This window comes from Dendropsophus ebraccatus, chromosome 7, assembly GCF_027789765.1.
Source record: "Dendropsophus ebraccatus isolate aDenEbr1 chromosome 7, aDenEbr1.pat, whole genome shotgun sequence".
Classification (NCBI taxonomy): Eukaryota; Metazoa; Chordata; class Amphibia; order Anura; family Hylidae; genus Dendropsophus; species Dendropsophus ebraccatus.
The window spans coordinates 2,952,536-2,968,972 of NC_091460.1; the positions used below are offsets into that span (position 1 = coordinate 2,952,536).

General features: G+C 48.0%; 1 protein-coding gene and 1 pseudogene across 1 annotated transcript in view; one reads left to right on the forward strand and one right to left on the reverse strand.

The window, feature by feature from the left end:
- LOC138797148 (zinc finger protein 665-like) overlaps positions 1–13,204 on the forward strand; it is a 128,557-nt pseudogene extending 115,353 nt beyond the window's left edge.
- Positions 1–16,437, reverse strand: part of LOC138797152 (zinc finger protein 84-like) — an 863,099-nt gene that overhangs the window by 794,727 nt on the left and 51,935 nt on the right. The gene's annotated exons all lie outside the window — the stretch shown is intronic.

Consider the following 16,437-nt stretch of genomic DNA (forward strand, 5'->3'; position numbering starts at 1 on the left):
AGGGAGGCCTCTCCCACCGGACCTAGGTGCGAGCGTTTCCCGGACGCTGAGGACATTGGGGACATCTCTGCCGGAAGTGATCAGAGCCACCGCAATAGAGGCAGAGATTCAGCTCCAGTCGGCGAGCTCTCTCATCAGAGGTCAGGCGAGCTCATTCTACCTGCATGGGAACTTCAGGAGTTGACTGGGGTATTGGCGTGACTGGATTCTGGAAAACCGGTGCCAGCCGGTGATTGCGACGGGGCAAACTTAGTTCATGCCGAACCTCCTCCTCTCTTTCGGAAAACCGGTTGTCGACTCTGGTAGCCAGTAGAAAGAGATCGTTCAAGGAGGTAGGAAGGTCTCGGGCAGAGAGTACGTCTTTCACCCGACTGGACAGGCCCTTCTTGAAAGTGGCTATTAGAGCGGCCTCATTCCATTCTAATTCTGCTGCCAGGGTGCAGAACTGGATGGCGTAGTCGCCAACAGAGGAACTCCCTTGAGAGAGATTGAGGAGAGCAGTCTCAGCCAAAGATGCACGGGCAGGTTCCTCAAAGACGGAGCGAAACTCGGCCAGGAAGGTTCTGAGATTGGCAGCAACAGGGTCATCTTGGTCTTACAGCGGCGTGGCCCAAGCCGGAGCTCTACCCTCCAATAGGCTGATGATGAAAGCCACTTTAGAGCGCTCAGTGGGAAACTGACTACTTAAGAGTTCAATATGCATGGTGCATTGAGTCAGGAATTCTCTGCACAACTTGGGATCGCCTCCGTATTTACTCAGGAGAGTCAGTCGAATTCTCGAAGAGGCTGCAGGAGGTGATGAGCGCTGGGCTGTAGTATGCTGCTGTAAGGCAGCTGTCAGTTGCTAGATCTGCTGCGACTGTTGCTGGATTTGCTGAGCCTGTTGGGCGACCACTCTGGCTACGTCACGGATATTAGGCCCCTTGCCGGGATCCATGGTTGGAGCCTACTGTAATGCCTGGAGTCGTAGATCCACTGAACCGTCACTAGCGATGGCACTAACCTCACCAGGGAGCGGAGTCTAAGTGGACGCTGGTTTTCACCAGAGCCCGCCGCAAGGCGGGATGGGCTTGCTGCGGCAGGCAGCCCCCAGCCCCACTTACAGGAGGAGGGGTGTTACATTGTGTTACTATCAGTGTGACCCCAGCAGTAAGGTAAGCTTACAGGAGGAGGGATGTTACATTGTGTTACTATCAGTGTGACCCCCCAGCAGTAAGGTAAGCTTACAGGGGGAGGGGTGTTACATTGTGTTACTATCAGTGTGTGACCCCAGCAGTAAGGTAAGCTTACAGGAGGAGGGGTGTTAACATTGTGTTACTATCAGTGTGACCCCAGCAGTAAGGTAAGCTTACAGGAGGAGGGATGTTACATTGTGTTACTATCAGTGTGTGACCCCCCCAGCAGTAAGGTAAGCTTACAGGAGGAGGGATGTTACATTGTGTTACTATCAGTGTGTGACCCCAGCAGTAAGGTAAGCTTACAGGAGGAGGGATGTTACATTGTGTTACTATCAGTGTGTGACCCCCCCAGCAGTAAGGTAAGCTTACAGGAGGAGGGATGTTACATTGTGTTACTATCAGTGTGACCCCCCCAGCAGTAAGGTAAGCTTACAGGAGGGATGTTACATTGTGTTACTATCAGTGTGTGACCCCAGCAGTAAGGTAAGCTTACAGGAGGAGGGATGTTACATTGTGTTACTATCAGTGTGTGACCCCAGCAGTAAGGTAAGCTTACAGGAGGAGGGATGTTACATTGTGTTACTATCAGTGTGTGACCCCAGCAGTAAGGTAAGCTTACAGGAGGAGGAGTGTTACATTGTGTTACTATCAGTGTGTGACCCCAGCAGTAAGGTAAGCTTACAGGAGGAGGGGTGTTACATTGTGTTACTATCAGTGTGACCCCCCCCCCCAGCAGTAAGGTAAGCTTACAGGAGGAGGGGTGTTACATTGTGTTACTATCAGTGTGACCCCAGCAGTAAGGTAAGCTTACAGGAGGAGGGATGTTACATTGTGTTACTATCAGTGTGACCCCCCAGCAGTAAGGTAAGCTTACAGGAGGAGGGATGTTACATTGTGTTACTATCAGTGTGTGACCCCAGCAGTAAGGTAGCTTACAGGAGGAGGGGTGTTAACATTGTGTTACTATCAGTGTGACCCCAGCAGTAAGGTAAGCTTACTGGAGGAGGGATGTTACATTGTGTTACTATCAGTGTGTGACCCCCCCAGCAGTAAGGTAAGCTTACAGGAGGAGGGATGTTACATTGTGTTACTATCAGTGTGACCCCAGCAGTAAGGTAAGCTTACAGGAGGAGGGATGTTACATTGTGTTACTATCAGTGTGTGACCCCAGCAGTAAGGTAAGCTTACAGGAGGAGGGGTGTTACATTGTGTTACTATCAGTGTGTGACCCCCCCAGCAGTAAGGTAAGCTTACAGGAGGAGGGGTGTTACATTGTGTTACTATCAGTGTGACCCCAGCAGTAAGGTAAGCTTACAGGAGGAGGGGTGTTACATTGTGTTACTATCAGTGTGACCCCAGCAGTAAGGTAAGCTTACAGGAGGAGGGGTGTTACATTGTGTTACTATCAGTGTGTGACCCCCCAGCAGTAAGGTAAGCTTACAGGAGGAGGGGTGTTACATTGTGTTACTATCAGTGTGACCCCAGCAGTAAGGTAAGCTTACAGGAGGAGGGGTGTTACATTGTGTTACTATCAGTGTGACCCCAGCAGTAAGGTAAGCTTACAGGAGGAGGGATGTTACATTGTGTTACTATCAGTGTGTGACCCCCCCAGCAGTAAGGTAAGCTTACAGGAGGAGGGATGTTACATTGTGTTACTATCAGTGTGACCCCAGCAGTAAGGTAAGCTTACAGGAGGAGGGATGTTACATTGTGTTACTATCAGTGTGACCCCCCCAGCAGTAAGGTAAGCTTACAGGAGGAGGGGTGTTACATTGTGTTACTATCAGTGTGACCCCAGCAGTAAGGTAAGCTTACAGGAGGAGGGATGTTACATTGTGTTACTATCAGTGTGACCTCCAGCAGTAAGGTAAGCTTACAGGAGGAGGGGTGTTACATTGTGTTACTATCAGTGTGTGACCCCAGCAGTAAGGTAAGCTTACAGGAGGAGGGATGTTACATTGTGTTACTATCAGTGTGTGACCCCCCCAGCAGTAAGGTAAGCTTACAGGAGGAGGGATGTTACATTGTGTTACTATCAGTGTGACCCCAGCAGTAAGGTAAGCTTACAGGAGGAGGGATGTTACATTGTGTTACTATCAGTGTGTGACCCCAGCAGTAAGGTAAGCTTACAGGAGGAGGGGTGTTACATTGTGTTACTATCAGTGTGTGACCCCAGCAGTAAGGTAAGCTTACAGGAGGAGGGGTGTTACATTGTGTTACTATCAGTGTGTGACCCCAGCAGTAAGGTAAGCTTACAGGAGGAGGGATGTTACATTGTGTTACTATCAGTGTGTGACCCCAGCAGTAAGGTAAGCTTACAGGAGGAGGGATGTTACATTGTGTTACTATCAGTGTGTGACCCCCCCAGCAGTAAGGTAAGCTTACAGGAGGAGGGATGTTACATTGTGTTACTATCAGTGTGACCCCAGCAGTAAGGTAAGCTTACAGGAGGAGGGGTGTTACATTGTGTTACTATCAGTGTGACCCCAGCAGTAAGGTAAGCTTACAGGAGGAGGGGGTGTTACATTGTGTTACTATCAGTGTGTGACCCCCCCCAGCAGTAAGGTAAGCTTACAGGAGGGGGGATGTTACATTGTGTTACTATCAGTGTGTGACCCCCCAGCAGTAAGGTAAGCTTACAGGAGGAGGGGTGTTACATTGTGTTACTATCAGTGTGACCCCCCCCAGCAGTAAGGTAAGCTTACAGGAGGAGGGATGTTACATTGTGTTACTATCACTGTGTGTCCCCAGCAGTAAGGTAAGCTTACAGGAGGAGGGATGTTACATTGTGTTACTATCAGTGTGACCCCAGCAGTAAGGTAAGCTTACAGGAGGAGGGATGTTACATTGTGTTACTATCAGTGTGACCCACCAGCAGTAAGGTAAGCTTACAGGAGGAGGGGTGTTACATTATGTTACTATCAGTGTGACCCCCCCAGCAGTAAGGTAAGCTTACAGGAGGAGGGATGTTACATTATGTTACTATCAGTGTGACCCCCCCAGCAGTAAGGTAAGCTTACAGGAGGAGGGATGTTACATTGTATTACTATCAGTGTGTGACCCCAGCAGTAAGGTAAGCTTACAGGAGGAGGGGTGTTACATTGTGTTACTATCAGTGTGTGACCCCCCCCAGCAGTAAGGTAAGCTTACAGGAGGAGGGATGTTACATTGTGTTACTATCAGTGTGTGACCCCAGCAGTAAGGTAAGCTTACAGGAGGAGGGGTGTTACATTGTATTACTATCAGTGTGACCCCAGCAGTAAGGTAAGCTTACAGGAGGAGGGATGTTACATTGTGTTACTATCAGTGTGACCCCCCCAGCAGTAAGGTAAGCTTACAGGAGGAGGGGTGTTACATTGTGTTACTATCATTGTGTGACCCCAGCAGTAAGGTAAGCTTACAGGAGGAGGGATGTTACATTGTGTTACTATCAGTGTGACCCCCCCAGCAGTAAGGTAAGCTTACAGGAGGAGGGATGTTACATTGTGTTACTATCAGTGTGTGACCCCCCAGCAGTAAGGTAAGCTTACAGGAGGAGGGATGTTACATTGTGTTACTATCAGTGTGTGACCCCCCAGCAGTAAGGTAAGCTTACAGGAGGAGGGATGTTACATTGTGTTACTATCAGTGTGTGACCCCAGCAGTAAGGTAAGCTTACAGGAGGAGGGATGTTACATTGTGTTACTATCAGTGTGACCCCCCCCCCCCCCCCAGCAGTAAGGTAAGCTTACAGGAGGAGGGATGTTACATATGCTGTGGCCCCTGTATATGACATAAAGGCCCCGGCAGGACTATCTTCTCCTTGTGCTCCAGTTGTCTCCTCTTCTCCCCCAGACGCTCCTTCTCCTGAATGACCCCCCAAGGATGGAGAAGGACAGGAATGAGATCAGTAAGAGAATATTACACGTCACCTTGGAGATCATCCGCCTGCTGACCGGAGAGGTAACTTCTCTAGATTTCCACCATTGTTGTCTGGGCTCTTTGGCCCCTCCCTCCCTCCCCCGCTCTATGTTCTGGATCTGGTCTCCTCTTTGTAGGTGCGGTGGTCTCCAGCACTGACCCCGGTAGTCCAGATGTGTCTCCTCCTCCTCCTCCTCACTAGAGCTCTATACAGGGGGACAATCTCCTCTTTGTAGTGAGGAGGAGGCAGGAATACTGGGCTCAGTCCCCTCATTGTCTCTCTCCATCCCCAGGATTACACCATAGTGAAGAAGACATGGGGGGAGGGTGTGGCCTTCCCCCAGGAGTCAGGAGGGCGGAGCAGGGCCTGGGGCCCCATCACGGAGCCTCCATCACTGATACATGAGCAGAAGATCCTAGAACTCACCCACAGGATGACTGAGCTGCTGACTGGAGAGGTGACACTGGGGAATGCTGGGAGATGATAGAGTAATCCAGGAGGCAGCAGGCTGGGGGGGATGACTGTGTGATCATTGTGTGTGTCAGGTTCCTATAAGGTGTCAGGATGTGGCCGTCTATTTCTCCATGGAGGAGTGGGAGTATGTAGAAGGACACAAGGATCTGTACCGGGGGGAGCAGCCGCTCATGATGGAGGATCAGCCGCCCGGCCTCACAGCACAAGGTAAGAGGAGACCTTCCTGATTCTAGAGAGCAGGGGGGGGGGGGCCTACATCCTCCTCCTCCTCCTCCTCTGCTCTTCCTCCTCCTGTGCTCCTCCTCCCCCCATCCTCCTCCCATCCACCTCCTCCTCCTCCTCTCCCCCCTCCTCCCATCCTCCTCTTCCTCCCATCCTCCTCCTCCTCCTCCTCCCATCCTTCTCCCCCCACTCCTCCCATCCGCCTTCTCCTCCTCCCATCCTCCTCCTACTCCCATCCTCCTCCTACTCCCATCCTTCTCCTCCCCCCATCCTCCTCCTCCCATCCTCCTCCTCCTCCTCAGCTCCTCCTCCTCCTCCCATCCTCCTCCTCCCATCCTTCTCCTATCCTCCTCCCCCCATCCTCCTCCTCCCCCCATCCTCCTCCCATCCTCCTCCTCCTGATGACATGTAGCAGTGTATAATGGATTGGCTCCCTGTGTGTTCCCTACAGATGGAGGCAGTGACAGGAATCCACCAGAGAGGTGTCCCTGTCCTCTGTATTCCCAGGACTGTCCAGAGGGAAATGTCCCAGCAGACAATCAGCAGGTAGATGAGGCTGATGCTATAGCACTATATCTCTATAGCGCCCCCCGGTGCTGGTGGTTGTTGCTCCTGCACTCATAGATGTGATGAGGCTGATAGATACATGTTGCTGGTTTCTTATGTTGATGTGTTAGATTTTCCCTCCTGTCTGCTGGATTGTACTGAATTGTTCTATATGTCCCATCAGGGGGGAGATCAGGTGACTAATATTAAAGTGGAGGATGAAGCAGAAGAAGAGAGGATGAGGGGCGATCCCCCGTGTATGAGTGAGGTGAAGGAGGAGGAGACGCCGGGAGCTGCTATACCAGGTATGGGAGGATGGAGTTACACAGGGATATAATGGGGGGGCTCACACAGTTCTGTATTTTATAGAGATATATAGATGACAGTGATGTGTGTGTGTGTGTGTGTTTTCAACTTAATAGATCAAAATTTTCATTTCCTGGAGCCTGTAGGCAGCACAGAAAGGGTTAAAGAGGTTATCCAGCTATATATATATATTATATATATATATTATATATATATATATATATATATATATATATATATATATATATAAATAATTTTATTTTATTTTATTTTTTCATTTAAATCAACTGGTGTCAGAAGGTTATATAGATTTGTAATTTACTGCTGTTGAAAAAATCTCATCTTTCAGTACTCATCAGCTGCTTAATGTCCTGCAGGAAGTGCTGTATTCTCTCCAGTCTGACACAGTGCTCTCTGCTGCCACCTATGTCCATGTCAGGAACTGTCCAGAGCAGCAGCAAATCCCCATAGAAAACCTCTCCTGCTCTGGACAGTTCCTGTCCGGCCAGAAATGTCAGCAGAGAGCACAGTGTCTGAATGTAAATAAACATCACTTCCTGCAGGACTTACAGCAGCTGATAAGTATTGGAAGACTAGAAATTAAAATGAGGCAGAATTGAGTTTAATAGTAAATGTAAACAGTAAATAACAAACAAATGAGCATATAGCATCCACTATAAATATCCATAGCTAAGAAAGATGCACTGTATTAGTATACACATTTAATAAGAACAGGAGTCCTGTGCTGCCTATGGACTCCAGGAAATTAAAATTTCAGATCAGACAAATTTAAATTTTTCTTGGACGTCCTCCAGCAGCACAGAAAGGGTTTATACTGCAGTCGGTAACATAGTCTATAGTGTTTTACAAACATGAAAGGTGATGACCCGTTTGACATGTTTTCTCTAAGGATACATGGCGTGAATGGAGCGCGTAGAATAAGCTGTCGCTGAGCTGTGGCTGAGCTGGGAATGTGATCACGTAAGGGGGATTCTGTGTACTGGCTGGGCCAGGACTTGGCATAGGAATGACACTGATCACGGCTCTGCAATCCATGTATCTGGTCTGCTGCAGACCAGAATAATAGAGCACTGATCTAATGGATCGGTGCTCTATTATATACACAGCATTGATCTCAATGGGAGATCAATGCAGTATATCAGAATCAGTGCTGTGTATGTATGGGGTCCCCCAGGGGGATCAGTGCTGTGTATATAGAGGTCCCCCAGGGGGATCAGTGCTGTGTATATGGGGGTCCCCCAGGCGGATCAGTGCTGTGTATATGGGGGTCCCCCAGGCGGATTAGTGCTGTGTATATGGGATACCCCAGGGGGATCAGTGCTGTGTATATGGGGTGTCCCCCAGGGGGATCAGTGCTGTGTATATGGGGGTCCCCCAGGGGGATCAGTGCTGTGTATATAGGATACCCCAGGAGGGATAAGTGCTGTATATAGGGGGTCCCCCAGGGGGATCAATGCTGTGTATAATGGGGATCAGTGCTGTGCATATAGGGGTCACCCAGGGGGATCAGTGCTGTGTACATAGGAGCCCCCAGGGGGATCAGTGCTGTGTATATGGGGGTCCCCCAGGGGGATCAGTGCTGTGTATATAGGATACCCCAGGAGGGATCAGTGCTGTGTAGATAGGGGGTCCCCCAGGGGGATCAATGCTGTGTATAATGGGGATCAGTGCTGTGTATATACAAGTCCCCCAGGGGGATCAGTGCTGTGTACATAGGAGCCCCCAGGGGGATCAGTGCTGTGTATAAAGGAGATCAGTGCTGTGTATATAGGAGGCCCCCAGGGGGATCAGTGCTGTGTATATAGGAGACCCCAGGAGAACTTCTAATTAATGTATGTGGGGGGGGGGGATTTTAATAAAAAATCCCCTCCCATAATAAAAGTCTCAATCACCCTCCTTTTTTCTTTTTTATAAATAAAAATAAATAAACATGTTTGGTATCGCAGCGTGCGTAATCGCCTGAACTTTTAAATGATCACATTCCTGATCCTGCACAGTAAACGGCGTAAGTGCAAAAGTGTGCATTTTTTGTCAAATTAAATCCAGAAAAATTGTGATAAAAAAATTGCATACAAGCGTTATAAGGAGGGTAATGCAGCAATTTTAACCCCTTAAGGACGGGGCCCATTTTTGTTTTTGCGTTTTCGGTTTTTCCTCGTGTTTAAAAGGCCATAGCACTTGCATTTTTCCACCTAGAAACCCACATGACCCCTTATTTTTTGCGTCACTAATTGTACTTTGCAATGACGGCTGAATTTTTGCATAAAGTACACTGCGGAACCAGAAAAAAATTCAAAGTGTGGTGAAATTGAAAAAAAAAAACGCATTTCTTTTATTTGGGGGAACTGTGTTTTTACGCCATTCGCTCTGGGGTAAAACTGACTTGTTATATATGTTCCTCAAGTCGTTACGATTACTATGATATATAACATGTATAACTTATATTGTATCTGATGGCCTGTAAAAAATTCAAACCATTGTTAACAAATATACGTTCCTTAAAATCGCTCCATTCCCGGGCTTATAGCGCTTTTATCCTTTGGTCTATGGGTCTGTGTCAGGTGTCATTTTTTGCGCCGTGATGTGTTCTTTCTATCGGTACCTTGATTGCGCATATACAACTTTTTGATCACTTTTTATTAAATTTTTTCTGGATTTGATGCGACCAAAAATGCGCAATTTTGCACTTTGGGATTTTTTTGCGCTGACGCCGTTTACCGTGCGAGATCAGGAATGTGATTAATTAATATTTCCGGGGATTACGCACGCGGCGATACTAAATATGTTTATTTATTTATTTGTTTACTTTTATTTAAAACCTGGGAAAAGGGGGGTGATTCAGACTTTTATTGGGGAAGGGGGCTTTTTACTATAAACAACACTTTTTTTTTTTTACACTTATACTAGAAGCCCCCCCGGGGTTAGGGTTATTTCCCCCCCCCCCCCCTGGGGTTAGGGTTATTTCCCCCCCCCCCCCCTGGGGTTAGGGTTATTTCCCCCCCCCCCCCCTGGGGTTAGGGTTATTTCCCCCCCCCCCCCCTGGGGTTAGGGTTATTTCCCCCCCCCCCCCCTGGGGTTAGGGTTATTTCCCCCCCCCCCCCCTGGGGTTAGGGTTATTCCCCCCCCCCCCCCCCCCCTGGGGTTAGGGTTATTCCCCCCCCCCCCCCCCCCCTGGGGTTAGGGTTATTCCCCCCCCCCCCCCCCCCCCTGGGGTTAGGGTTATTCCCCCCCCCCCTGGGGTTAGGGTTATTCCCCCCCCCTGGGGTTAGGGTTATTCCCCCTAGGGGACTTCTAGTATATACACTTTGATCTCTCATTGAGATCTCTGCTGTATAGATATGCTGCAGAGATCAATGAGATCGGCACTTGTTTACTTCCGGCTGCTTCGGAAGTAAACGAGTGCCGAGCCGGGGATGGCGCCATCTTGGACGAGTCCCCGGCCGGCTTCAGTAACGGAGATTGCTCCTCCAGGACAACGTCCCGCTGGAGCGATCTCCCCCACTAGACACCAGGGAAAGGTTGCCTCCGGTAATTGGAGGCAGCTGTCAACTTTGACAGCTGCCTCCGATTAGCTGATCGCCGTGCACGCTAATAGTAGCGGTCCTGGGCTACACGCGGCACCCGGGACCGCGGCGCTTCAAAGCGGGGCGGCCGCGCGGTCCCGCTTTGAAGTGCTAATGTCCTTAAGAGGTTAAGGAGCATTTTAGTTTTTTTTTTTAAAGGTTTTAATTTTTTAAAAGCCATCGAATAAAGTAAAAGTTACAAATTTTAACTGTACCAACTTGAGGAACATGGATACCAGTTTTACCAAAGGACGAACGGCGTAAACACAGCCCCCCCCCCCATAAAAAGTATTGTGTTTTATTTTTTATTTCACCGCGCATATTTTGCAGTATATTTTATAGAAAAGCCTGTCATTGCAAAGTACAGTTAGTGGGGCAAAAAAAAGCACTCGCGTGGGTCTGTAGGTGATCAAATGCAACCGCTGTGGCCTTATAAACACAAGGAGGAAAAAATGGACATTAGCCCGGGAGGGAGGGGGATAAGAGACGCGGGAGGATGCGGGGGGGGGGGATAAGAGACGCGGGGAGGATGCGGGGGGGGGGGATAAGAGACGCGGGAGGATGCGGGGGGGGGGGATAAGAGACGCGGGAGGATGCGGGGGGGGGGGGGATAAGAGACGCGGGAGGATGCGGGGGGGGGGGGGGGATAAGAGACGCGGGAGGATGCGGGGGGGGGATAAGAGACGCGGGAGGATGCGGGGGGGGGGGGATAAGAGACGCGGGAGGATGCGGGGGGGGGGGGAAAAGAGACGCGGGAGGATGCGGGGGGGGGGGGGATAAGAGACGCGGGAGGATGCGGGGGGGGGGGGATAAGAGACGCGGGAGGATGCGGGGGGGGGGGATAAGAGACGCGGGAGGATGCGGGGGGGGGGATAAGAGACGCGGGGGGATAAGAGAGGCGGGAGGATGCGGGGGATAAGAGACGCAGGGGGGATAAGAGACGCGGGAGGATGCGGGGGGGATAAGAGACGCGGGAGGATGCGGGGGGGATAAGAGACGCACAGACCTCAAATACAGAACAAAAAAAGTGTCAAAAAGTAAAAGAATTTCCGCAAACTCTTGTTATCCCTCTAAGCTCAGTGTATCCTTTATAGCTATGGGCATTTATAGTGGATGTTATGGGGTTAATAGTTCATTTACTGCTGATAAATTCTCTTCCTCCTGGTTGTAGAGAACAAAACATTAACCCTTTCTGTGCTGCTGTAGAACGTCTCGGAAAGAAATGTCAAAAATGTGTTTACTTTGTGGGAAGAAATAACTAAATTCCTTTTATCTGTACAGAAAATTCTGTTGAGAACTTCGAGGGAAAAATTGTGCTGTGGCTGAATTATAAAGAAGAGGATGAAGGTGCGGAGCAGCGCTCCTCAGGAGAAGCCCTCCTCCCCCTTACTGTACATCCAGGACGTCACACTACAGATCTATCATATAATCCTCCTGACCATGAGGAACCTTCTCCTGACCGCTCACACACTGCGACTATAAAGACAGACTGGAAAGAGGACGAAAGGCTTCGGTGTGATGAATGTGGGAAAGATTTTACAGAAAGATTAGATTTTTTAGCACACAAAAGAATTCATGCTGGAGAGAAGCCGTATTCGTGTTCAGAATGTGGGAAATACTTTACAGATAAATCAAATTATGTAATACATCAGAGAATTCACACTGGAGAGAAACCATTTTCATGTTCAGAATGTGGAAAACGTTTTATAAGTAAATCAAATCTTGTTTCACATCAGAGGAGTCACACAGGGGAAAAAGCCATATTCATGTGCAGAATGTGGGAAACGTTTTACAAGTAGATCAGATCTTCTTGTACATGAGAGAACACACACAGGAGAGAAGCCGTTTCCATGTTCAGAATGTGGAAAATGTTTTACAAGTAAACAAGTCTTGTCACTCATGAAAGAATTCACACAGGCGAGAAACCGTATGTATGTTCAGAATGTGGAAAGAGTTTTATAGATAAACAAAGTCTTGTCAAACATGAAAGAATTCACACAGGCCAGAAGCCTTATTCATGTTCAGAATGTGGGAAATGCTTTATATATAAATCAAGTCTTGTTACACATGAAAAAATTCACACAGGCGAGAAACCGTATTCTTGTTCGGAATGTGGGAAATGTTTTACAAAAAACTCTCATCTTGTCACCCATGAGAGAAATCACACAGGAGAAAGACCATATTACTGTTCAGAATGTGGAAAATGTTTTACAAATAAATCAAGTCTTGTTAAACATGAAAGAAGTCACACAGGAGAGAAACCATATTCCTGTCCACGATGTGGCAAATGTTTTACAAGGAAATCACATCTTCTTACACATGAGAGAAGTCACACCGGAGAGAAGCCATATTCATGTCTGGAATGTGGAAAAATGTTATACAGATAAGCCAAGTCTTATTATACATGCAAGAAATCACACTGGAGAGAAACCATATTCATGTGCAGCTTGTGGGAAAAGCTTTACAAGTAAACCAAGTCTTGTTATACATGAAAGAATTCACACAGGAGAGAAACCATATTCATGTACAGCATGCGGAAAAAAGCTTTATTAGTAAATCTTACCTTGTTAAACATGAGAGAAGTCACACAGGCGAGAAGCCATATTCCTGTTCAGAATGCGGAAAATGTTTCATAAGTACATCAAATCTTGTTTCTCATCAGAGAAGCCACACAGGAGAGAAGCCGTACTTGTGCACAGACTGTGGGAAATGTTTTACAAGAAAGTCATATCTTCTTACACATGCAAGTATTCACACAGCAAAGATTCCATCTTGACGTTTTATAGGAAACGAATGTTTGGAACTTAATGGAGAAAAAAAAACTTTATCCACATGGGACACGAGAAACGCCAAGAAGCTTCCACTGGCACGTGAAAACTACAGACAGATCCCCCCCCCCCCAATAGCATATGATAGTGAGACGCTATGATAAGCCATATGCTTGTGTGTACATAATAGAAGGATATACGACATTTTAACATGCTGTGGAATAACCAAGTATTAAAGATGATACATATCCTATCAATATTGTCAGCTGTGTGTGTGTAATATCTATCTATCTCCTATCTATCTATCTATCTATCTATCTATCTCCTATCTATCTATCTCCTTATCTCTCCTCCTCCCAGCTGCTGATAGGAAGATCACACAGTTGTGCTTCCAAGCCTCCTGTCCGTTTTACCGATGCATGGGGGGGATAATATACAGATGCTCACAGGCTACCTGATCCCTGCTGTCGTTTCTTCCACCCCCCCCCCCCCCCCCCGGCTGCGGCTTACTCCTTCCCCTAGACAGCACAGCAGCACTTGGCTGTGCCGATCCTTCCTGTGTATGGGGAGCATGGTGGGAGATGTAAGGAGTATGGCCGCCTTTAGCCCCTGGTCACACTCCTGCAGCCACGGGTATCAGATGTGTCCAAGGACCTTGTCAGAAGTTACTGAAGATACCAGTAATGTCTGTTAGACTTTCAGCCCTCATATGACTCAGTTTGAAGGACTCCTGGAAACTCCCATCATAGTTAATGGTGAGGATGATATGACTCCTATCACACAGTATAATGGAAGTGATGACAGCTCCGCCTCCCTGACTCTATACTTGCTGTTTAGAGTCACTTTCTCCTCATGTAGCAATTATAGGAAATAGGAAACTATAATAAGGATAATTAGGTAATGGAGTTTCACGATTCCTCTAAATATGAAACATTTGGAGGAATCTGTATGAGTCATTAGCGTGTATGAGGAATGTTCGGAGTCTTACAGGGGTTCTGCAGCCAGGATCCTTTCTTACAATATCTGGGGAGGATGAAAATAATTACATGTACTTACCTCCCTGGCTCTAGCGCTGCGGCTCAGATCCTACTGCTCCGGTCCCTGATCGCTTCCTGGTCTGAGATGAGACCTGGGATGGTGTCCCGCCTCTGCTGCTGAATGGCTGAGTGGGCCTGACATGTCGTGTCTACAGGATCACTCTTTGCCCCCTTAGCACACTTGCTATGCGCCAGTCATGTGGAACAATCCCTGTCCTTATAGACTCTAATAAGGCCTGTCTAGAAAAGTACTTACTTCCTGCAGTCCTCTGGGATGGATGCCTTCTGGGCCCGGTGATTTGTGGATTATAATGCGGCGCTGCCCTTCTCATTGGGTCAGACAGTGAGATTTATGGGAGGATTTACATTATACCTACTCATGTCTGTCAGAGGGTTTTCTTCTGTGAATACAGTAGAGAAGAATGTATTTAGTAGATTGGCCTTTCCTCATCCCCCTCCACCAGTACACCTTTTATTTATTTATTTTTTTGAGGGGACCAACAAAGTACAAATTTCTCTGTCAAATATAACACATATACCTCAAATGCAATATAAAAGTAGTTCATGTGACTATTCACATTCTTCTCCCTGCAATTATAGGGCAGATGATATCAATTCAAGGCTTAATAGCAGAGTCGATATAGGCCCCACGCTGACTCCTCTCTTGTGTTTATTTATAATGATTTTGAAAGTAAATTTAAAAAGAAAAAAAGGTATTCTGCATAAATAATTTTATGGGGGGGGGGGGGGGAGGAGGATAGTCCGTGCTGCTGCCTTGGACTATAGTGAAGAGAGTTTATGATGAGTAGAAATAACACTTTCCCTTACATCTCAGCGGCAGCACCAATGGCGACTTAGTAAGAAGTTACTCAGAGATTGTATTGGAAGACCTTAAAATCCGGCGGCCCCGAAAATCTAACATCCAGCCGGTATTGTCTTGAGAAGTATTAAAAGCACCAGGATCTGGTTATGCAAATCTGCTCAATCGGGACACAATTTCTCTCAGCCCATAATGTTGGCATGGCACGTATTGAATAAACTTTTATAGGACCTGGAGTTTGAAGACCAGCTTCTTCGTAGCCGAGCATTATCATTGCATTTATCCATCTAGAAGGATGGCCTTGGAAGCCTTCTCCCCGCCCCCCCCCCCCCCTTCCTGCAAAAGACGAGAATAGATTGCCAGATTTCCTGATGTCCCTTGTAAGTTACGATGAATGCCCAGCGCTCTCCTTACATCGAGGGAATGTAGTCTTGTCTTTTCCTCACCGGAAGGGTCCGGAACTAACACGGGCAACTCGATTAAATAATTACTGTTCTCTGATGAAGGAACCTTGGTTGAACTTGATTGACATGTGCCTTTTTTCAACCATTGTAACTGTTACCTTAGGGGCAAAATTGTAATATAAGCCAAGCTGGAGAAGTGCGTTTTCCATCAGCGCAGCCTTCCGTTTCTAGGATATATTGTCTCCGATCGAGGACTACAGATAGATCCAGCCAAACTCTCCGCTGTTCTCCAGTGGCCACGTCCTGTGAGACTCAGAGCTATCCACGCCTCCTAGGATTTGCCAACTACTATCGGCAGTTCATCCCACATTTCTCTACCCTGGTCGCACCCATCGTTGCGCTCACTAAGAAGAAGGCGGATCCCAGGCATTGGCCACCTGAGGCCGAGCAAGCCTTCACTAGCCTAAAGTCAGCCTTTGCCTCTGCTCCTGCTCTAGTCCGCCCGGATGCCACCAAGCCGTTTTCACTTGAAGTCGACGCATCTTCAGTGGGCGCTGGAGCAGTCCTTTTGCAAAAGGACGCATCAAGCAAGACCACAACCTGTGGGTTCTTCTCAATGACTTTCTCCCCTGCCAAGAGGAACTATACTATTGGCGACCGCAAACTCTTAGCGATTAAGTTGGCACTGGAGGAATGGCGTCATCTCTTAGAGGAAGCTAGGCATCCGGTCAACATCTACACGGACCACAAGAACCTTCTCACCTCCAATCGGCCCAACGCCTCAATCCCCGGCAGGCCAGGTGGTCGCTTTTCTTTTCACGTTTCAATTTCGTTATCCATTTTCGTCCGGCTGAGAAGAACGTGAAAGCCGATGCTCTCTCCCGAGCATCTGATGTCATGGGACAAGAGGACTCTCCGCGCCACATCATACCTCCCGATCGTCTGATGCCAGTCGCCACCTCTGCTTTTCAGGGAGTGCCCCCAAGAAAGACCTATGTTCGCCCTGCGCTTCGAAGAATGATTCTGAAGTGGGGACATTCCTCATTGGTGGCCGGGCACCCAGGAGTCCAAAAGACCGGGCAACTGATCTTCCGCCACTACTGGTGGCCCCACCTTTTCCAAGATGTCAAGGACTTTGTGGCTTCCTGTACCATCTGTGCCAAAAACAATTCCTCCTGACAAAGGCCTGCCGGCCTA